Source organism: Schistocerca gregaria, chromosome 2 (genome assembly GCF_023897955.1).
Source record: "Schistocerca gregaria isolate iqSchGreg1 chromosome 2, iqSchGreg1.2, whole genome shotgun sequence".
Classification (NCBI taxonomy): Eukaryota; Metazoa; Arthropoda; class Insecta; order Orthoptera; family Acrididae; genus Schistocerca; species Schistocerca gregaria.
Genome location: NC_064921.1, coordinates 161,779,520 through 161,802,900, shown reverse-complemented (window position 1 = coordinate 161,802,900; position 23,381 = coordinate 161,779,520). Strand labels below are relative to the sequence as shown.

General features: G+C 43.3%; 1 protein-coding gene across 2 annotated transcripts in view; it reads right to left on the bottom strand.

Annotated features, from left to right (window-relative positions):
• LOC126336587 (disks large 1 tumor suppressor protein) overlaps nucleotides 1-23,381 on the bottom strand; it is a 4,198,467-nt gene that overhangs the window by 1,041,520 nt on the left and 3,133,566 nt on the right. The window lies entirely within an intron of this gene.

Sequence of the window (23,381 nt, the reverse complement as noted above, 5' to 3'; positions counted from 1 at the left end):
ACCGTTGGCAACAACTGAATAAAACACAATTTTAGTGCCATACGCGTTTCGCCTTTATTTTCCGCATGGCATCGTCATTGGCCTGGAATATTAACATATGTTTGCTATTTAATTTACATTTTTGTCACTGTACCTTTAGGTTATAAACAGTTCTAGTGGTTGTTATTTCCTACTAAGTAGTAATGTTTTGAACTGTACTTACAGGTTACGTGGACAATTTCTTACGTATTACGCTCCTGTTGCATTTTCGGTGTTGTTGTTATCCTTCTGAAAGCCAATTTGCGTTTTTTTTGCCACATTCCACACCAAAATGAACTGAACGCTTGTTTCAATGCAATGCTTTGGTTTCCCTTGTCGACTGTCAAATGTTTTTGCCAAAGATCTAATGTTATTGCCGCCGACCGGAGTGGCTGAGCGGTTCTAGGCGCTGCAGTCTGGAACCGCGGGGCTGCTACGGTCGCAGGTTCGAATCCTGCCTCGGCCATGGATGTGTGTGATGTTCTTAGGTTAGTTAGGTTTAAGTAGTTCTAAGTTCTAGGGGACTGATGACCTCAGAAGTTAAGTCTCATAGTGCTGAGAGCCATTCGAACCAGTTTTTGAATGTTATTGCCAAACTTTCGAGTGTAATTATTGAAGTATCTGTGATCTGTTCGTACTTATCTGTTCTGATGTATTTCAATAATTACATTCGAAATTTTGGCAATAACATTCGATCTTTGGCAAAAACATTTGACAGTCGACAACAGAAACCAAAACATTGCATTGAAACAAGCGTTCAGTTCATAATGGTGTGGAATGTGGGAAAAAAACCGCAAATTGGCATTCAGAAGAAGAACAACAACACCGAAAATGCAACAGGAGAGTAGTAAGTAAGAAATTGTCCACGCAACCTGTAAGTACAGTTCAAAACATTACTACTTTATAGGAAATAACAACCACCAGAACTGTTTATAACCTATAGGTATAGTGACAAAAATGTAAATTAAATAACAAACATATGTACATATTCCAGACCAATGACGATGCCTTGCGGAAAATAAAGGCGAAACGCGTATGGTGCTAAAATTGTGTTTTATTCAGTTGCTGTCAGGCGGTCCATAAGTAAAAATTATCAGTTGACAATAATATTACACGCAACAGAAGAAGACAGGACTACAAAAGTTTAAGATCACAATAGTAGTCTTGTTTAGGCGGGAAAGCTCCTGAACTGCTTATACAGGGTGTTAGGGGCTTAAGTGCAGATGTTGTGATCACTGGTACCTTAACATGTACTGAATTCAGTGTTAGGTGTATTTTCTCTGCGTCTGTCTTCTCGCAAGCACATCACATAATTTGCTACCTCAACTTTTCCGCTCATTCGTAACTGCACCAGTGAGTAGACCATGCGTGTCAGTATAGGCTAACCGTTTTGAGCCCATGCATCCACACTTCAACACACGACCTGCTGTCCAGAGGAAAATAAGCACTTATGGATTGCTCTTGCCACATGTAGGTCTGCTTGGAGGTGCTAATTAACCTAAAGAACTACTACTCCTAATATGTATAATTATTAGTCTGCAAGTGAAGTAAAAACTGATGTTATGTTGTTTAGTACGCTATCCTGTAACCAATAAAACTTTCAGCCTAAAATTCTGTATAATGCAGTATGCTGCATTAAATTCGGTGTTCTTAATTTCGTAGCGTCTTAACAGCATAAGTGGTGAACGTGAATATGATGAAACAATGATTGTTTTTTTCTGAATGTATCTAGCGTATGTAAGTCCGTTTCTGCGGTAAGTATGGACTTGAGGCGTAACGCCGTATACCGATCCTGCCTTGGAGGCGGTTAAGTGGGAGATGTGTCTCAGACCTGGATAGTGACAGATGGTGACGCGAGACTGGACGCGCACGTAGTTTATGTATCAGTCGACAGAGTGCAGTACTGGATCAGGGACTGTGATTTAGTTTCGATTGTGTCCACTAGAATGCACTAAAGTAATAGAATGTTTATCATAAACAGTTGTAGTTTTTTCATAAAGTGTTATTATGTTTTTTTGTGCATGTAAAATGTTATAAATGTGTTTTAGCAGTATGAATGATGCGTGAGTGTGGTTTAAGGTTAATATGAAGATAATTGTGTAACGAGTTATGTAGTGGTATTTAGTGTGGGAACGTTTTGAAGAAGTATGGATGTGGACAAATGGGATTTTTGTAGAATAGATTAGTAAAGTAAATTTGTGGTAAAGGGAAAGTTAATTCAGGTATAAATAACAATAGTAAATAACTTTATGCATAAACAAAACTTCAGCATAATAGATAATTACGTCGGTAAAAAGTGCAGTCGTTAGGTTTACCATTTTGGGATTGTTTATTGATGAAAAGCGCGGACTGACGCGATAGAATGTTGTTTTGCTATTGGCTGTTGAGTAAACTGACCAATGGTAAAGCAGTATTCTTCTCGCGCCTTTCTCTGCTGGTGGAGAAGACTTAGAGTATTCTAGAGAGGAGTCGTAACCTAGCCATGAAACAGTTCGGACGTGTGTAGTAGTAGTTCCGATGGAATGATAAGTTGCCGTATGTAGCATTGTTTCATACATCAAAAGTGTTGTAAAGTGACGGCATAATTATTCCAATGGGTGTGTAGAAATTTCGGAATTTTTAAGTGAATTTTGTGACGAGAAAAGACATAAATTCCGCGTGGCGTATTGAGCAGGTCGGTGGCTAAAAACGGTGACTGCATTAGGTTCCGACAGACTTAATATTTGTCGAGCATTCTCAATCAAAAACAATCCGTATTTTTTGTAGCTATTACGTTTTCGGGAAATGCAACACCATAAACTTGCTAACGTGAGTGAAAGGGATTGTGAGTGACTGTGTTAAGACTAGCAAGGGCTTCGCAGTGATACTTGTTCACTTAAGTTTCAGAATAGTTAATAGAGGACAAAATTTCCAACCTTTCATTTCGTGCGAAAACTTTCTCCCGAAACGTAGATTAGTGACTTTAATTGCAGCTTGGTTCACGTCGAAGTACAGTAGGTTTCTCTCGGCTTCCCTACTGATGATCTGCTGAGACAGTGTTCACAGGTAGGAACCACCACCAGGAGTGATCAAGATGTAGTCAGGAGAAATCGAAATAACAGTTTAAGTTAAAAAATAATTGTGTAATTTGAAAAATTCACGCATATCTTTACAAAGGAACGCACATAGTAAGAACTAGAACTCAAAATAGTTTTTTTTAATTGGTTGTAAATTTTATACATCATGAGACATGACGGTTTTGTTTGGAATCTTTGTCATTTTAAGAGACTTTATATTCGTGAATGCATGAATTGTATGTTACTCTTTGGCTACCGGAGGTAGCGCTAGAGTAGTAGTAGTAGTAGTAGTAGTAGAGAGAGAGAGAGAGAGAGAGAGAGAGAGAGAGAGAGAGAGAGAGTCGAGTCGTCGGTGATTGAGGAGCTTTGACTTCGAAAGTGTAGAATACAGAGTGAAGTTTATTTGAGATACTTCCTGGTGTGACTTAGGAGAGAGTACAAGTTTGACAAATTTTCGTAGAGGAACGACGTTTTACGAAAAAGGTAGTATGAATAAATTTTTATTTGCTGCGTACACTAACCGCGAAGTATTATAGCGTAAAGATGCCATTTTATTCAACAATATCTACGTTTTGGTATCCAAGACAAATGTGGTTCGTAATTTTGATTATTATTCATCCTTTCCTTCTTCAGTAACAAGTATTGGATAATAAAAGCAAAGAGTAAATTTCGTAATTTATTTTCTGTTTGTCTGAATTAGTGTGGTGCAAGGTTTATGGTAATACAAGGGAAGATCAGAGCTTCATGTTAGTATGAGTCACTTCTGTGTTATTAAAATGATCTTAATATAATTTCAGTTTGAGCTTTTTCATTCATTTGCAAACATTTCACTAGAGTTTATCCTCACAGTTTGATTGCAAATCGAAACTCTACTGCACTGTCACGCCGACTGTTGCGTGGGCCGTGAGCTGCAGATTTTGGAAAGGTAACAAAGCTCTCATTTAGTCAACCAGCCTAAGGCAATGATAAGGCAGTCAGCTGCACAGTAATTTATTTCAGGATAAGGGAATGCAGCACTTCACAACTAAACAAGAAAGAGAAGAGCTGAGTTATTCGTTGGAAGTAAGAAACACTCGTAGGGCCTAAACGAGCTTTCTGAGCTGAAATTAGGAACTGTATTCACTTGCTTTCATATTGCTCTGTAGATGTATTTTCTAACGGGACACAGTTTCAATACGCGACATTTAGACAGTGCGTTGTGATTGTTTGATGAGGAAGCCATTCTGTGTACTTTTGATAGCCATTCCTTATATTCAGTTTCATTTACAGGTAGTCAGATTCATTTTAGGGTAATTGACACCACACTTTTTGAAAGTAATTTATGTAGTTAATATTCGTGTTCGAAAGAAGGGCAGCAAAGACTATTCTACATCAGTGTACCAGTGTAATAAGAATTTAAAAGTCACACAATTTTCAGTCACAAGTATTTTAGACAACAAGCTTTAGACTGATTACTTTCATCTATCACTGATTAGTCTCATGGTTTTATTATTATTTTTATTTAGTTTAATATTTTAAACGAAACACATACACGAATTTCCGAGGATATGTAAGAAAACTTTAGTTTCATTCATATTCGGGGTTTCGAACTCAGTTGGTAAAAACGGAACCCTTACAGGATCACTTCATTGTCCATCTGTCTGTCCGACTGTTGAGACACCTTTTACGCAGGAATGGCTAGACGTATCTAGTTGAAAGTTATGTCAAATACCAAGGTCTACGGTTCCTTGGCGGTGTAAAAAATTTAAGCTTCTAAGTCAATGCAGTGAAAGTTACTGTCATTTATGACACATATTTTTATACTCGCAAACTCACTCATCAAAACCTATAAACGGACCATCTATATACATACATAAATATGTTGAGAACCGTCAGAACGCAAGTCCTTCTCGCAACTGGCCGTTTTACTTTCTATGCTGCACGACCTATGCCGTCAATGCTCCCATTTTCCCCGAAAATCTCTTCAAAAACGAAAAATAGTCTTTTTTCGAAGCTAGAGAGGAACCTCCCCACAAGTGACGAACATTGGAATGGTCAAATCAACAGCCTTCATCTACATCTACATCCATACTCTGCAAGCCACTTGACGGTGTGTGGCGGAGGGTATCTTGAGTACCTCTATCTGTTCTCCATCCTATTCCAGTCTCGTATTGTTCGTGGAAAGAAAGATTGTCGATATGCCTCTGTGTGGGCTCTAATCTCTCTGATTTAATCCTCATGGTCGCTTCGTGAGGTATACGTAGAAGGGAGCAATATACAGCTTGACTCCTCGGTGAAGGTATGGTCTCGAAACTTCAACAAAATCCCGTACCGAGCTACTGAGCGTCTCTCTTGCAGAGTCTTCCACTGGAGTTTATCTATCATCTCCGTAACGCTTTCGCGATTAATAAATGATCCTGTAATGAAGCGCGCTGCTCTCCGTTGGAACTTCTCTCTCTCTTCTATCAACCCTATCTAGTATGGATCGCCCGCATCTCGTGGCCGTGCGGTAGCGTTCTCGCTTCCCACACCCGGGTTCCCGGGTTCGATTCCCGGCGGGGTCAGGGATTTTCTCTGCCTCGTGATGGCTGGGTGTTGTGTGATGTCCTTAGGTTAGTTAGGTTTAAGTAGTTCTAAGTTCTAGGGGACTGATTACCATAGATGTTAAGTCCCATAGTGCTCATAGCCATTAGTATGGATCCCACACAGGTGAGCAGTATTGAAGCAGTGGGCGAACAGTTGTACTGTAACCTACTTCCTTTGTTTTCGGATTGCACTTCCTTAGGATTCTTCTAATGAATCTCAGTCTGGCATCTGCTTTACCGAAGATTAATTTTATATGGTCATTCCATTTTAAATCACTCCTAATACGTATTCCCAGACAATTTATGGAATTAACTGCTACCAGTTGCTGACCTTCTATCTTGTAGCTAAATGATAAAATATCTTTCTTTCTATGTATTCGCAGCACATTACACTTGTATACATTGAGATTCAATTGCCATTCCCTGCACCATGCGTCAATTCGCTGCTGATCCTCCTGCATTTCATTAGAATTTTCCATTGTTACAACCTCTCGATACACCACAGCATCATCCGCAAAAAGCCTCAGTGAACTTTCGATGTCATCCACAAGGTCATTTATGTATATTGTGAATAGCAACGGTCCTATGATACTCCCCTGCGGCACACCTGAAATCACTCTTACTTCGGAAGACTTCTCTCCATTAAGAACGACATGCTGCATTCTGTTATTTAGGAACTCTTCAATCCAATCACACAATTGGTCTCATAATCCATATGCTCTTACTTTGTTCTTTAAACGACTGTGGAGAACTGTTTCTAACGCCTTGCGGAAGTCAAGAAACACGGCATTTACCTGGGAACCCGTGTCTATCGCCTCTGAGTCTCGTGGACGAATAGCGCGAGCTGGGTTTCACTTGATCGTCTTTCTCGAAACCCATGCTGATTCCTACAGAGTAGATTTCTAGTCTCCAGAAAAGTCATTATACTCGAACATAATACGTGTTCCAAAATTCTACAACTGATCGACGTTAGAGATATAGGTCTACAGTTCTGCACATCTGTTCGACGTCCCCTCTTGAAAACGGGGATGACCTGCGCCCTTTTCCAATTTTTTGGAACGCTATGCTCTTGTGGAGACCTACGGTACACCGCTGCAAGAAGAGGGCAAGTTCCTTCGCGTACTCTGTGTAAAATCGAACTCGTATCTCATCAGGTCCAGCGGCCTTTCCACTTTTGAGCGATTTTAATTGTTTTTCTATCCCTCTGTCATCTACCACTTTTTCATCTGTGCGACAATCTAGAGAAGGAACTACAGCGCAGTCTTCTTCAAGCATATAATCTCCGACAGGTACGTTTTTTCCTCCATACTGCCTCAGCCACTTCAATATGCATTCTTCAAACAAAAACAAAAAAAAAAGAAACATGTAAACACGATCACCAGACACTTTCTGTGTGTAGAAGTGCCATGTCACTTAAATCGGCCACTCTTCCGGGTCGTATCGGAAACAACTGTCACAGTAAGGAAAATGGGACTATTGGTTAAGGCAAGAGATCTCATTGTACTGATCTCAACCAATACGTATAAAGGGGGTATAAAGGAATAAAACGTGTTGAGTAACACTCTTAAGACATCCTACGACATTACAAGAAAGCGAAGGCGTTTGGCGTGGCACGTCCTAAGTTAGTAAGTACGTATCTGAAATGTTCGGTAAATGTTTTCTTAACTTCTGATAAACTTTTAGCCAAAGGAAGTGTTTGAAAGGGCACGGCCGACTTCCTTCCCCATCCTTCCAAATCCGATGGGACCGATGACCTCGCTGTTAGGTCCCCTCCCCAAAATCAACCAACCAACCAACGAACGAAGAAAATGTTATTAAAGAGAGCTGGATGAATTTTCTGTGACTGAAAGAACTACTTAGCACGAAATGTTGATTTTCAACACCCGTCAAACATAAGTTTCCATTCGTGACGCTGTCGGTCCGACTTCCAGTGTCACAACTTAAATGTGAAAGAGAGATTTCCTTTCACGCAAGCGACAGAATAAAACCAAATTATAAAGAGGGGTAATTCCAGTTACCTCAGAAAGACGCAATACGCTCGAAGTCTGAGTGCTAATTTAATTACATTCAGACGCAGAAGAAAATTTAGATTAAATTCTTCTTCAAAAAGCAAAGTAACAGGAACAAAATAAAAAGTGTAGCAAAGTAACTTGAAAGGGACAACATCCAAAGGCGACGGGAGGCCGCCGGGACTTTTCAGAGACCAGCTTCAAAAGGCTGTTATTTAATTATTAATTTTTCAAAAAAACGAGGTACGAAGTCCTCTTGAGTCCAGCAAAGCGATGCCATAAGTAAATGACCACAGGGCAGTAACCTTACATTACTCTTAAATCTCTTGGCTTCTTTACTGTTGTTCGTTCGTTTGTTTGTGTCTGCTCCAAGTAAATATATGCGCAGAGAAAACAAGCGGGCTGTCCTGAATAATGTGAGCATCTGCAACATTTCGAAAGGGGCTGCGGATCATGAAACGAGGTTTCCGACTGGTGATTCTATGGGAAGTGCAGGTACTTTGCGATTCATTTTAGAGTTTTTTCAGTCTACCAAACGACACTGGTGCAAGGTATAATTGCTAATAGAACTATGTACAATTTTAACGACAGACGTCAGACGTCAGCGGGAGTAAAATGATATAGCTGTTTTTAATGTTTGTAGATTATCGTCTTGAGATGTATACGGGACATATGAGGAGCAAGTCGGCGATTACGTCCACGTTTCATACCCATGATGCTGTACTTATTCGCAGATAGTAGAAGGTGAAGGATAGACTGACTGAAGGTCAGTTTGGGTTCTGGAGGAGACTAGGAACAAGTGAGGCGATTGTCGCACTGAGGCGTCTTATCGAAAAGCAGTTACAGGGAAACAGACCAACATGTGTCGCCTTTTTAAGCCTGGAAAAGGCTTTGATAATTTTACCTTGGAAGAGACAATCAGATGGGTGATGAAGGTCTAAAATGCAAAAAAAAAAAAATGATGATACTCAGCTTCTATAAGAACGAAGTGACTGCCATTAGGATTTTTCACAAGAAACGAGAAGAAAAAATTAGAACAGACGTGAGACAAGGATGTGCTCTTTCTTCTCTTGCATTCAATGTTTATATCCAGGAGGCTGAGGACCACATTAGCAAAGAAACTGAGGTGGATATCAAAATTAATGGACAGAAAATAGACATGAGGCGACATACAGATGTTGTTGCCGTCATGGAGACGAAATAAGATGCAGAGAAGGTCCTCAGCACAATGTGAAGGATGTTCTGTAATCAATATGGTATGAGAACAAGCAAGAAAAAGTCTGAGGTGATGAAGAAGAATATGATCCTCTAAGAATGAGAATTGGAAGAGAGGAGTTAGAAGTGATAGGGGAGTCTACCGCTTTGGGGAGCAGTATCACAAGGGATGGTAGGAGCGCCGGCCGGGGTGGTCGAGAGGTTCTAGGCGCTACAGTCTGGTACCGCGCGACCGCTACGGTCGCAGGTTCGAATCCTGCCTCGGGGAATGGTGTGTGTGATGTCCTTAGGTTAGTTACGTTTAAGTAATTCTAAGTTCTAGGGGAATGATGACTTCAGAAGTTAAGTCCCATAGTGCTCAGAGCCATTTGCACCATTTTTTTTAATGGTAGGAGCTGCAAAATATTGTGAGCAGAATACAGCTGGCCGTAATCTAATTACTACTGGAAAACACAAGACAAGACAAGCTAGAGAGCCTGGAGATCTGCCGTTAGAGAAGTATGTTCGAAATCAGTTGCATAGAGGAAGTTGCTAATGAAAAGGTGCTGAGAAGAAACTACGAAAACAAGTATTTGTGTGTGCATATCTGAACTAAAAGAGACAAACTCGTAAGACACGTTTTAAGATGCAATAACAAAAAAGAGAGAGAGAGGAGCTATTGAGGGAAGGGATCACCAGGGACGACCAAGAATGTCATAGACGCAGCAGTTGGTGAGCTACGTGTGCGGAAATGAAGAGCAAAGCAGGCAAAAGTGTGGAACGGCGAAGTACTGCCAGCCAACAACAGGGTTGAACAACAAAGAACAAGACGTAGACATGGAACGGCACTTTGGGAATAATGCCCTTGCATTAATCATATTTCTTCCGTTACTTATTGCGACGAAAGGTTTGACAGAAAACAGTAACCATAACTATGGAGGATAACGCAGGTACGAGGCAAGCGCTGAGATTTCAACGTCGAGGGGGCAGACTCCATCCGACGCATAAGCCTCATCCAGTTCTTCAGCTCTGGAAGCAGCATTTTTGATTTAACCGCTGTAGACGAATTAGGAGTGGTTTTGAAAAGAAGTCTCTCCCTATATATGGCCACAATCTGTGGGTGGTTTAGTATACTGTCTTTCTAGAGAATTCTCACAGTTTCGAGTTGCAGTCAACCGCCACAAGAAATAAAGCTTTAGCGGACCACATAGTTTTCGCTGCGGAATGTACAAGCTGGGCGGGGAGAAGAGTTTTCACATGTAAATTAAAGATTGCAGAATCTCGAATGTTCTTATCCATCGAAAATGTTGTTTGTGGCTGGGAGAGCAAGTCAAGGAACTCGGGCCGAAGAATGCTAATTTCGCGAGCGCAAGCCTGGGCTATTGAAAGATGAACGCCCAGACCTCCATCCAACTCTACATATTTACGTTTACCATTGTTTCCCTAAACATCTGAAAGGAAGTGCCGGTATCGCCAACAACGTCGTACCTAATGAAGGTCAGAGGAGGGCAGCTGCTTCTTGGATACATGTACACTTATTAGTAGAACTGAGAGCCAGCCGTCTTTCACCCAGAAACTGACATGAGTTGCTTCCTACCTCTCCCCAAACTCAGATTCCGTGCTCGGTTTTGATGGTTCCTGTGGATAGGAAACGAAAGATTTCCCTCTCTATCCTTTCTCGACTCCCAGTCCGTACTTATACTCCAATGATCTTTTGTCGATGCGACACTTACACCCTGTTTTCCTTTACGTCTTCGAAGACACGAAAATCTTACACTTATGATCAATGTCGACCGCGAGACTGAAGGCAGACTGGTGCCGATGTGGGCAAATGACGCGGCAAGCAAAGATTGCGGAGCAGAGACGAACGGGGAATCATTCTAACGGGGAAACGTGGCGCAAACGGTAAAAATCCACTGATGTAATCGACTTTGACAGAGGGCTGAAAGTTATGTCTTGGCGCCTGGGGAAGAATGCACCGTAAACGGCGATCCTAGCCAGCTATTCGCGTGCTACTGTAAAACAGAACAGGCAGCAATCTGTAACAGATCTGGAGACAGAGTACAATACTACTGCAGGCGCAAGTGTTTCGTAGCACTCCTTTCGGGTAGCATTGTTAAGGATGGGGCTTTGCCTTAGATGACCCTTACGTGTTGACCAACACGTAAGGGTGTTGACCGGGATCATCAAGGCTGGAGTGTGAATCACTGAAAACGTGCCACCTGGTCGGATTAATCACTTTTCTTGCTACATCAAGTCGATGGTCGTGTCCAGGTATCTGTCATCCAGGCGATCGCTTGTGCGGGATATCCACTGTACCACGGTCACACGCCGATGCAAGCAGTATCGGGCGACGTTCGGTGGACTCCCATATCGTCATGACACCTGTGGACTACGTAAACATTATCGTGGACCGTTGGCATCCTTTAATGTAGGATATCATCCCCGTCGGCAATGCTCTCTCTCAGTGTGCTTGCTTCGTTGTCAGAATTGAGCAACAGTCGTTTGAGGAGTATCATAGTGAACTCAAAAAAATGGTTCAAATGGTTCTGAGCACTATGGGACTTAACTTCTGAGGTCATCAGTCCCCTAGAACTGAGAACTACTTAAACCTAAGGACATCACACACATCCATGCCCGAGGCAGGATTAGAACCTGCGACCGTAGAGGTCGCGCGGTTCCACACTGTAGCTCCTAGAACCGCTCGGCCGTTCTGGCCGGCCATAGTGAACTCACATTCATGTCTTTACCGCCAAATGCACATGAATTAAACAGGAGCCATTCTGGCCGGCCATAGTGAACTCACATTCATTTCTTTACCGCCAAATGCACATGAATTAAACAGGACGGAATACATCTGCAACGCTTTTGAGCGCCAGCCTCACACCCAGAAACTACAGACCCATAATTTACGGGAGTCGGTTTCTCTGTGCATAGACATCCGGTGTCGCACACCTCTGGAAAGGACTCGTCAAATCCATGCTACGCAGAATAAAATTCTAACAGGTGAAGCTTCCATTGCTACTGTCGGGTCTTCCAGACCCAGGGCTATGTTGGTGATTAGTTTTGTTAGAGAACACTATACCAACACCGCATTTCGCGTAGCTTCTTATCTGTCACTGTTGTGAAATTTGATTGTTGAATGTGGGTTGAATTTCATTGTCTAGGAGTATGGAATAAATTGGCTACTATACGAAATATCTTTGATTTGTTGACAAAAAACTGCATGAAGCACTATTCTCTTGGAGAATATAAGACTGTATATGAAATGCTTGTAAAATTTCGAGGACGATATTGTTTTCGACAGGTTATGTAATCGTATTTCCAAAATATCAAGAAACATAACCACGGATAACTGGTTCACGCGCTACGAGCTGGCTCTGTCACTTCTGAAAGACCATCAGTCAAATATTACAACAAAAATTGATTCAAATCCAAAGAAAAACTTGTTTTCTTACTTTATATATAAAACTCAAATCAATATCAAGTATTTTTATATTCCTAATCATTAAAAAATAAGAGAGAAAAGCAAGTTGGATCTAAGAGAGCCATCATAGTAAAGGTGCTACGAACGAACACAGGGTAGCAATGCAAAGATAAAAAAATTTATAGGAGCTGTGGACCCATACTACAAGAAGGTAACTGACTATGGAGAATTTTAACTGTATTGCGTCCCACAGATGGATCAACATGCAAATGAGTAGGTTGTCATAAGGTTTTGGGTTTCTTTACTGGGCTCTGTAATAAAAGTAAGGCCGAAAGTTGGTTGTGCGAATAAATCGAACAGGAACAGTACCATATACACTGAAGCCTCAAAGAAATTGGTATAGGTATGCATATTAAAATACAGAGATATGTAAACATTCAGAATACGGCGCTGTAGGCGGCAACGCCTATATAAGACAAGTGTCTGGCGCAGTTGTAAGATCGGTAACTGCTGCTACAGAGTCAGATTACCAACATTTAATTGAGTTTGAACGTGGTGTTATAGTCAGTGCACGAGCGATGGGACGCAGAACCTCAGAGGTAGCGATGAAGTGGAGATTTTCCCGTACGACAACTTCACGAGTGTACCGTGAATATCAGGAATCCGGCAAAACATCAAATCACCTACATCACTGAATAGGATCAACAACGACTGAAGGGAATTGTTCAACGTGACCGAAGTGCAGCCCTTCCGCATATTACTGCAGATTTCAACGCTGAGCCGTCAACAAATGTCAGCGTGCAAACCGTTCAACGAAGCATCATCGATATGGGCTTTCGGAGCCGAAGGGCCACTTTTGTACCCTCAATGACTGCTCTACACTAAGCTTTACGCCTCGCCTGGGCCCGAGAACACCGACATGGGGCTGTTGATGACTGGAAACATGTTGCCTGGTCGGATGAGTCTCGTTTCAGATTGAATCGAGCGGATGGACGTGTACGGGTATGGAGACAACCTCATGAATCCATGGACCCTGCAAGACAGCAGAGGACTGTTAAAGCTAGTGGAGGCTCTGTAATGGTGTGGGGCGCATACAGTTGGAGTGATGTGGGACCTCTGATACGTCTAGATACGACTCTGACAGGTGACATATACGTAAGCATCCTGTCTGATCACCTGCATCCATTCATGTCCATTGTGCATTCAGACGTACTTGGGCAATTTCAGCAAGACAATGCGACACCCCACACGGCCAGAATTACTACAGTGTGGCTCCAGGAACACTCGTCTGAGTTTAAACACTTCCGCTGGCCGCCAAACTCCCAGACATTAACATTATTGAGCTTATCTGGGATGCCTTGGAACGTGCTGTTCAGAAGAGTTCTCCATCCCCTCGTATTCTTACGGATTTATGGACAGCCCTGCAGGATTCATGGTATCAGTTCCCTCCAGCACTAATTGAGACATTAGTTGAGTTCATATCACGTCGTGTTGTGGCACTTCTGTGTGCTCACAGGGACCCTGCACATTTGGCAGGTGTCTCAGATTTTTTGAGTCTTCAGTGTATACAGGGTGTTACAAAAAGGTACGGCCAAACTTTCAGGAAACATTCCTCACACACAACGAAACAAAATATGTTTCGTGGACATGTGTCCGGAAACGCTTACTTTCGGTGTTAGAGCTCATTTTATTACTTCTCTTCAAATCACATTAATCATCGAGTGAAAACACACAGCAACCGAACGTACCAGCGTGACTTCAAACACTTTGTTACAGGAAATGTTCAAAATGTCCTCCGTTAGCGAGGATAAATGCATCCACCCTCCGTCGCATGGAATCTCTGATGCGCTCATGCAGCCCTGGAGAATGGCGTATTGTATCACAGCCGTCCACAATACGAGCACGAATAGTCTTTACATTTGGTACCGGGGTTGCGTAGACAAGAGCTTTCAAATGCTCCCATAAATGAAAGTCAAGAGGGTTGAGATCAGGATAGCGTGGAGGCCATGGAATTGGTCCGCCTCTACCAATCCATCGGTCACCGAATCTGTTGTTGAGAAGCGTACGAACACTTCGACTGAAATATGCAGGAGCTCCATCGTGCATGAACCACATGTTGTGCCGTACTTGTAAAGGCAAATGTTCTAGCAGAACGGGTAGAGTATCTCGTATGAAATCATGATAACATGCTCCAATGAGCATAGGTGGAAGAAACTAAAATGAGCTCTAACATGGAAATTAAGCGTTTCCGGACACATGTCCACATAACATCTTTTCTTTATTTGTGTGTGAGGAATGTTTCCTGAAAGTTTGGCCGGACCTTTTTGTAACAACCTGTATAGTCGTTTTGGAGCTTGCACCCGAGCACTAGAAATAAAGCGTTAAAAAAAGTACGAAAATTAAAAACTTGATTTCTAAATGGAAGTGGTGATCCTGGATGCAGTCTCCATTCCGCCTTACCCAAGTGGGTAGGATTTCCTGCATTTGAGCATGCAAACCCCGCCCTTAGTGAACTACTGCATGAGACACACACATGGGTTCTGACAGCCAGTCACCTCTTTATGTTTAAGATCATGAGTTCATCGAAAGCTGAAGTTCAAAGTGGAACACGATGAAGCTTGAACAGCGAGATAGTTTTATGCACAGTTCTCTAGCTGTGAATCGTGTAATCGCTGGTCTGTTTTTGGGAAGCGTAACGACAGAGCGCGAGCGAGCGCCGAGGTCTCGGGTAGCGAGGGCAGTTGATCTGGGACGTGACTGGCACGCCGCCACTTCAGATTTGGAGGGAGATTTAATGGATTTGCGTGCGGCGTCTGCTAGGAGAGCGACGGCGCCGCAGCTGCGAGGAACACGGGGAGGGAAAGGAAGTTATTGCGCAACACGCCGGTGAGCTGCTGGAGGAGGGGGGGGGGGAGGAGTCTGAGGCTCCAATCGCACCGTAACTGCGCAGTTACGGCTGCCAACTTGCGCCGTAAAGCAGTCTGGAACGTGACACGAGAATCTAGGCTAGTCGCCACTGCATAGAACGCAGATGGCTGGTGCCTGAGGCGAGGAAATCACTCTGTAGAGGAAGACCGCATAACTATCCCGTCGTACGCAGCTCGCTATATTTTACGATTCGAATCTACGCGAACTCTGCTAAAATTATATGTTACCCCGCATGTCTGTCAAGGCCACCAGAACGACGCTTTTCTTTCCGAACATCACTATTAAAAGTTTTTGCACTGAATGAAGTCACTTTCAGTGCAAGCAAGCGAGTCATTTCCAGAATGAGATTTTCAGTCTCCAGCGGAGTGTGCGCTGTTATGAAACTTCCTGGCAGATTAAAACTGTGTGCTGGACCGAGACTTGAACTCGATACCTTTGCCTTTAGCGAGCAAGCGAAAGGCAAAAGCGAAGGTCCTGAGTTCGAGCCTCGGCCGGGTACACAGTTTTAATCTGCCAGGAAGTTTCAGTTTCAAGCGAGTCATTTGAAAGTTGCGCCAAGGACGAGCTACTGCTACCGGTATAGCTGTTGGCAGCCGCGAACAGTCCCCAAACTCATAGGAAATATCAGTATTTGTAAAAAAAAGTGCTGCTGTGATATACACTGAGTTGACAAAAGTCATGGGATAGCGATATGCAGCATATACAGATGGCGGCAGAATGTGACTACAGCCGCACGACGGAATATTAACAGACTTTGAACGCGGAGTGATAGCTGTACCTAGACGCACGGGACACTTCAGTGCCTAAATTTTTAGGGAATTCAATATTCCGAGATCCACAGTGTCAAGTGCGTACCGAGAATGTCTAATTTCAGGCATTGCCTCTCGTCGCGGACAAAGCAGTGGGCGACGGTTTTCATTTAACGACCCAGAGCGGCGGCGCTTGTGTAGAGTTGTTAGTGCTAACAGACAAGCAACGCTGTATGAAATAATCGCAGAAATCAATGTGGGACGTACTATGAACATATCCGTTAGGACAGTGTGGTGAAATGTGACGTTAATGGGCTATGGCAGCCGATGACTGACGCGAGTGCCTTTGATAACAGCTCGTCACTTTATCGGCTGCACCCTAGACGACTCGAAACCCATGCTCTGGTCAGATGAGTCACGATTGCAAATGGTAAGAGCTGGCGGCATGGTTCGAGCCTGACGCAGATCCCACGAAGCCATGGACTCATGTCATCAACAAGGCACTTCCAAGCTGGCGGTTTCCCGCGCCCGGGTTCCCGGGTTCGGTCCCCTGCGGGGTCAGGGATTTTGTCTGCCTAGTGATGACTGGGTGTTGTGTGATGTCCTTAGGTTTGTTAAGTTCAAGTAGTTCTAAGTTCTAGCGGACTGATGACGATAGATGTTAAGTCCCATAGTGCTCAGAGCCATTTGAACCATTTTGAACCAAGCTGACGGTGGCTCCATAATGGTGTGGACTGTGTTTACATGGAATGGACACGATCCAGCGGTCCAGCTGAACCTATCATTGACTGCAAACGGTAATGTTCGGTTATTTGGAGACCATGTTCGTACTTCGTTTGAAGATTCTAGACAAATGAAGCGAATGATTTGGTCACCCAGATCGCCATACATGAGTCCCATCGAACATTTATGGGACGTAATCGAGTGGTCAGTTCCTGCACAACATTCTACACCGGCAACACTTCCGCAGTTATGGATGGCTATAGAGGCAGCAAAGCTCAATATTTGTTCAGGGTCCTTCTAACGACTTGCTGAATTCATGCCATGTTGAGTTGCTGCACCGCGCAGGAGAAAAGGAGGTCAGAGACGAAATTAAGAGGTACCCAATGACTTTTGTCACTTCACTGTATAAATAAATAATAAAAACAATTTAGTAATAACTGGGGATGGTATTGTGAAATCGCCTAACTGGGAAAGTTTATGAAGGTGCACCGAGTTCAGTTCAAAGTTATAACGATATCTATGTTAAGACAGTGGTGTCGTGATCTCGGGGAGGTTTCGGACGTACGATCCAGTTTAGTCATATTAAGGCCCCCAGAAGTAGTGAAACTATTAATTAAATTGTTCAACATGATACAATTTGGTAAAATATGTGTTACTTAAGTCTGGTGAAAAATCTTGTATGTCGTTTTAGTGATCTAACGACGCCGATTCAGAGTATACTGAGGTTGCTCATCAACACTGAACTGCTTTCAGCATTAGATGCAAGACTGAACAGAAGTGTGATATAAAACAAAAATGTTATGCACTATGTATGACAGAATATCGGTTTATCTAGCTTGACAGTCACGACAGGTTTCGGAGCCACGAGAGAGATGCGGCTAGAGAGGTGACAAGGAACAATGCAATGCTGCAGTTACACATGAAGGTATCGACACAGCTACGAGAAATAATATAGACTGCCCTATTCTTGCATACGTCGGTCGGCAAATCAGTGACACTGATGTGCCGATTGTTAAGGAATGATAGTTTGAGAGTTATTGATTTATATGGAAAAAAACGTAAATTATGTACAAACTACGGCGTGCACTCAATTTGTTCAAGATGTAAATGTCACTACAAATATTCAGATTTAGGTTATGACATGTTCGATATGCCTGCTATTGTTGGCGCAGACGAATAGCGAAATTCTGCATGACCTGCTGAAGTGTCGGATGCTGTCGATGACCTCGTGAATGGCTCTTTTCAGCTCGGCCGTGGTTTTGGGGTTCTTCCTGTGCATCTTGTCTTTAATATAACCCCACGCAAAAAGAGTCGCAGGAGTTCAGATCCGAATAATATGGCAGCTAATCGAGACCCATGCCAGTGGCCTCTGGGTACCCCAGAGCTAGAATGCAGTCCCCTAAATGCTCCTCCAGAACATCAAACACTCTCCTGCTTCGACGGTTCAATCCCGTCTCCGGCCATCCTGATTTAGGTTTTCCGTGATTTCCCTAAATCGTTTCAGGCAAATGCCGGGATGGTTCCTTTGAAAGGGCACGGCCGATTTCCTTCCCAATCATTCCCTAACCCGAGCTTGCGCTCTGTCTCTAATGACCTCGTTGTCGACGGTACGTTAAACACTAACCACCACCACCACCACTCTCCTGCTTCGATGGGGTCGAGCTCCGCCATGCTTGAACCATATATCTTGACGAGATCAGCGCCACTTTGGATAATGGGGATGAAATCATCTTCCAAAACCTAGACGTACCGTTCGGTAGTCACCGTGTCATCAAGGAATATGCACCGATTATTCCACGACTGGACAATGCACGCCTCACAGCAACCCGTTGAGGGTGAAGAGAGTTCTCGATTGCGAAAAGCGGATTCTCAGTCCCGGGGCTGCAGGGCGAATGAGGGAGTTCTTTAGTGTGGTTTGCCGTGTGAGATCGGGCATTGTCGTGCAAAAACAAAATTGTGGACGTCAGCTTTCCTCAGCGTTTGTTTTGAACTGCTCTTCTATGGCTGCTGTGCTAAATCTGATACAGCCGGGAAGAATTTATGATTGCTCCACGTTCAAGAAAATCAATAAGAAGCACACTTTACCTACCCCAAAACACTGCCGCCATCAGCTTCCTTGATGACAAGGTTTGCAAACATTTTCTTGGTTTTTGGGGGGGCGACCTTGTGTGCCTCCATTCCATTGCCTCGCAATTGACGTGTTTCACCCAAGTCCCGTCACTGGTTACGGTTCTAGCACTGTGGGACTTAACATCTGAGGTCATCAGTCCCCTAGAACTTAAAACTACTTAAACCTAACTAACCTAAGGACATCACACACATCCATGCCCGAGGCAGGACTCGAACCTGCGACCGTAGCAGCAGCGCGGTTCCGGACTGAAGCGCCTAGAACCGACTGGCAGGACACTTGGAAAATGTAACAGATCTATTAAGAAGACTGCCTACACTATGCTCGTCTGTCCTCTTTCAGAATACTGCTCTGCAGTGTGGGATCCTTACCGGATAGGATTAACGGAGTACATCGAAAAAGTTCAAAGAAGGGCAACAGGTTTTGTATCGTTGCGAAATATGGGAGAGAGTGTTACTGAAATGATACAAGATCAGGGCTGGATATAATTAAAAGAAAGGAGTTTTTCGTTGCGAGGGAATCTTCTCACGAAATCCCAATCACCAACTTTCTCCTCCGATTACGAAAATATTTTGTTGTCACTGACCTGCATAGCGTGAAATTATCACCACGATAAAATTAGGGAAATCAGAGCTCGTTCGGAAATATATAGGTATTCGTTCTTTCCGCGCACTATACCAGATTGGAATAATAGAGAACTGTGAAGGTGGTTCGATGAACCTTCTGCTAGGCACTTATGTTTTCTTCTTTGTCATTTGTCTTGAGTTTGCCTTGTTCCTCCTATTAGGCTACGACTGGGGACTATTATGTGTTTGTGTACACTTCGTAATAAATGTTTGATCTTCAAATTGCGATTTTATGTATTCTGTAGGCCGTTAGTTTTAGATACGCTCCTCGTAAATTGGACACTGAAGACCGTCATGACGAGTGCTCTTAATTTCGTCATCAACAACAATATCGTCAAACTTCATCATCATCTTCATGAGCTACCAGTGCTCGGCGAGCAGAGTGAGGGCGGCGGCTACGCTGGTACAGTCTGGCCAGTCTCTCAACGGCGGAGCTCGCTCACAAAGAGTCCCGTCGGCTTTGCGACTAAGGCGCCACCTTAATGAACGGCCGCAGCCTTGGGTCTTGAGCCTGACCCAGGTATTCACGGCGCCACACAGAGCCGCATTTAAGACGTAGCCAGCGAGGCCCCATAAATAAAACAACCGGGTGCTGCACATCCAGCTGCTGTCGACTTGTATATTATGCTCTGCACCCGGTTTTGTAGCCACTTGCCACCGAACTTCTCAGTATACTAATTCGAAAAATATAAATAGAGGCAAAAACAAGCTACTCGTATTACTAAGGCATTAAATTGCTTGTCAGTGAAACTGCAACAGCAAGAAGTTTTGTTTCCCTCCAAGTGAGGCAAAGTATTTAACCAGCGAAGAGAAAAAATCACATACAATTTAACAAGACATCAAAGTATTTACAAAGAAAAGAGTTTACATTTTTATACAGTAGCGAACTAATCATACGATAACTACAGAAACTCAACGATGGAATGTTGAACAAAACAGAAAGCAAAGTGAATCAGCAGAAAGTATTTAGTATCTGAGCTATAGTGTTACAAAGTCACCTAATACCCGTATATTCCAGGGAGAGGGTCGATGAGATCTCACGCCACGTTCAATCACTTTTGTTTCCCTCCAAGTGAGGCAAAGTATTTAACCAGCGAAGAGAAAACATCACATACAATTTAACAAGACATCAAAGTATTTACAAAGAAAAGAGTTTACATTTTTATACAGTAGCGAACTAATCATATGATAACTACAGAAACTCAACGATGGAATGTTGAACAAAACAGAAAGCAAAATGAATCAGCAGAAAGTATTTAGTATCTGAGCTATAGTGTTACAAAGTCACCTAATACCCGTATATTCCAGGGAGAGGGTCGATGAGATCTCACGCCACGTTCAATCACTTTCAAGATGGACTTGATCGGGCTCAGATCTGGTAAGTTGGGGACACCAGCACATCAACTGAAACTCGCCACTGCGTTCCTCGAACCACTCCACCACACTTCTGGCCTTGCGACATGGCGAATTAAATTTCTGAAAAATGCTGCTGCCGTCCGCACGTATGATCGTCATGAAGGGGTGTACGTGGTCTACACCCGGTGCACGATACCCCTTCGCCCTTATGGTGCCTTGCAGGACCTCCACCTGACCAATGGATTCCCACCCGGATGTGAATGAACTCATGCCGAAAATGAACAAAAACGTAGAAATACGAAAAACATAGCACATCCATCGCGCCTAATACGGTGTAGGAAAACTGTTGGCATTCACAACAGCTTCCAGTCATCTTTGGAATGGATGAATACTGGTCCTGTATGATTTTCAAGGGAATCTAACACCATTCTTCTTGCTAAATAGTGGCAAGCTAAACAGCTATGAAGGAGTGGATAGCTACCAACTCACCTTCTCTCCAAAGTAGACCACAAGGACTCAGTAATACTGAGATCTGGTGACTGTGGTGGACAGCGGAGAAGCGACAGTTCTTCCTCGTGCTCACAAAACGAACGATGCGAGGTAAGGGAACAGGGGCCCTGTCGTCTTGAAACATAGCACTACCATTGGGGAATAAATACTGTACCATGGTATGGAACCGTGGGGTCCATGGCATGCCACATATGACGCCCTCAACGTTTCATTCTTGACGCATAATCTCAGACAGAAGTTGGGAATAGTGTGAAATAAGACTCATTCGACCAAATGACTTTCTTCCGTTGCTCCATACCCCAGGTTGTATGGCTTCAGCATCACGTTTTTTTGTTATGAGAATTTGGATCACAGATGAGTGTTTTCCGAATTCCGAGTTCGTCCTGCAGTTTCCAGCTTATCGAGCTCTGTTCGTGTTGTTTTGGTGCTGACTACATTCGCGAGTGCTATGACATTCAGTTATGCAGCCACTTTTGCAGCTGTCGTCCTTTTATTTTTCGTCACAATCCTTTTCAGTGACCGTCCATCATGACCACTCAATACAAATTTCTGTCCGCGTTGTGACTTAGCGGGTGTTTTCCTACTTTTCCAGTATGCGGTATAAATCTTCGAAGCAGTGCCTCTTCAAACACCACATATTAGGGCTACCTCGGTTACAGAAGCACCCACTATATGGACACAAACAATTTAATCGATTTAGATTGCCTTGACTCCGACGTAATGCACTCGCAACTACACAGAACACTGTTCTGACCACAGCTGACATTTTCAACGTACAGGTGGCATTAAACAGGTAAAGTCTGTTGACAAATACAACGGCGCAACCTGCAGACGTTGCTAGCATCCACATTAAGGTGTAAGTATGCATTTATCACGGTGTTAAATTTTTGTCCAACACCTGTACAGTATCATATGAACAGTAGATCAAATTTATAGGCCGGCCTCTGTGGACGAGCGGTTCTAGGCGCTTCAGTTCGGAACCGCGCTGCTGCTACGGTCGCAGGTTCGAATCCTGCCTAGGGCATGGATGTGTGTGAGGTCCTTAGGTTAGTTAGGTTTACGTAGTTCTAAGTCTAGGGGACTGATGACCTCAAATGATAAGTCCCATAGTGCTTAGAGACATTGTTTCTTGAAAATTGTAGGTAGTTATGTAACCAAAGAAAAGCTGTTCTTATTTTGTATTTCTTTCCTTCTGTCCCTTCTTTCTTTGTTTGCAGACATTATTTAGTAAAGAAAATGTAGCTGCGAGGTCTGAGGCGCCTTGCCACGGTCCGCGCGGCCCTTCCCGTCGGAGGTTCGAGTCCTCCCTCCGGCATGGGTGGGTGTGTTATCCATAGCGTAAGTTAGATTAAGTAGTTTGTAAGCCTAGCGACCGATGACCTCAGCAGTTTGATCCCATAGGGGCTTACCACGAAAAAGAGAACGTAGGTCATTTACTGGTAACGACGCAGTTCAGAAGATTGTACTTACGGTAGGTTGCTGATGTCTACATCTACATCGACATGGATACTCTGCAAATCACAATTCTCTATTATTCCAATCCCGTATAGCTCGCGGAAAGAATGAACACCTATATCTTTCCGTACGAGCTCTGATTTCCCTTATTTTATCTTTGTAATCGTTCCTCCCTATGTAATCAGGTGACAACAAAATATTTTCGCATTCGGAGGAAAAAGTTGGTGATTGGAATCTCGTGACAAGATTCCGTTGTGACGAAAAACGCCTTTCTTTTAATGACGTCCAGCCAAATCCTGTATCGTTTATGTGACACTCTCTCCCATATTTCGCGATAATACAAAACGCGCTGCCTTTCTTTGAAGTTTTTCGATGTACTCCGTCAGTCCTATCTGGTAAGGATCCCACACCGCGCAGCAGTATTCTAAAAGAGGACGGTCAAGCGTAGTGTAGGCAGTCTCTTTAGTAGGTCTGTTACATATTCCAAGTGTGCTGCCAATAAAACGCACCCTTTGGTTAGCCTTCCGACAACATTTTCTATGTGTTCTTTCCAATTTAATTTGTTCGTAATTGTAATACCTAGATATTTAGTTGAATTTACGGCTTTTAGATTAGACTTATTTATGGTGTAACCGAAG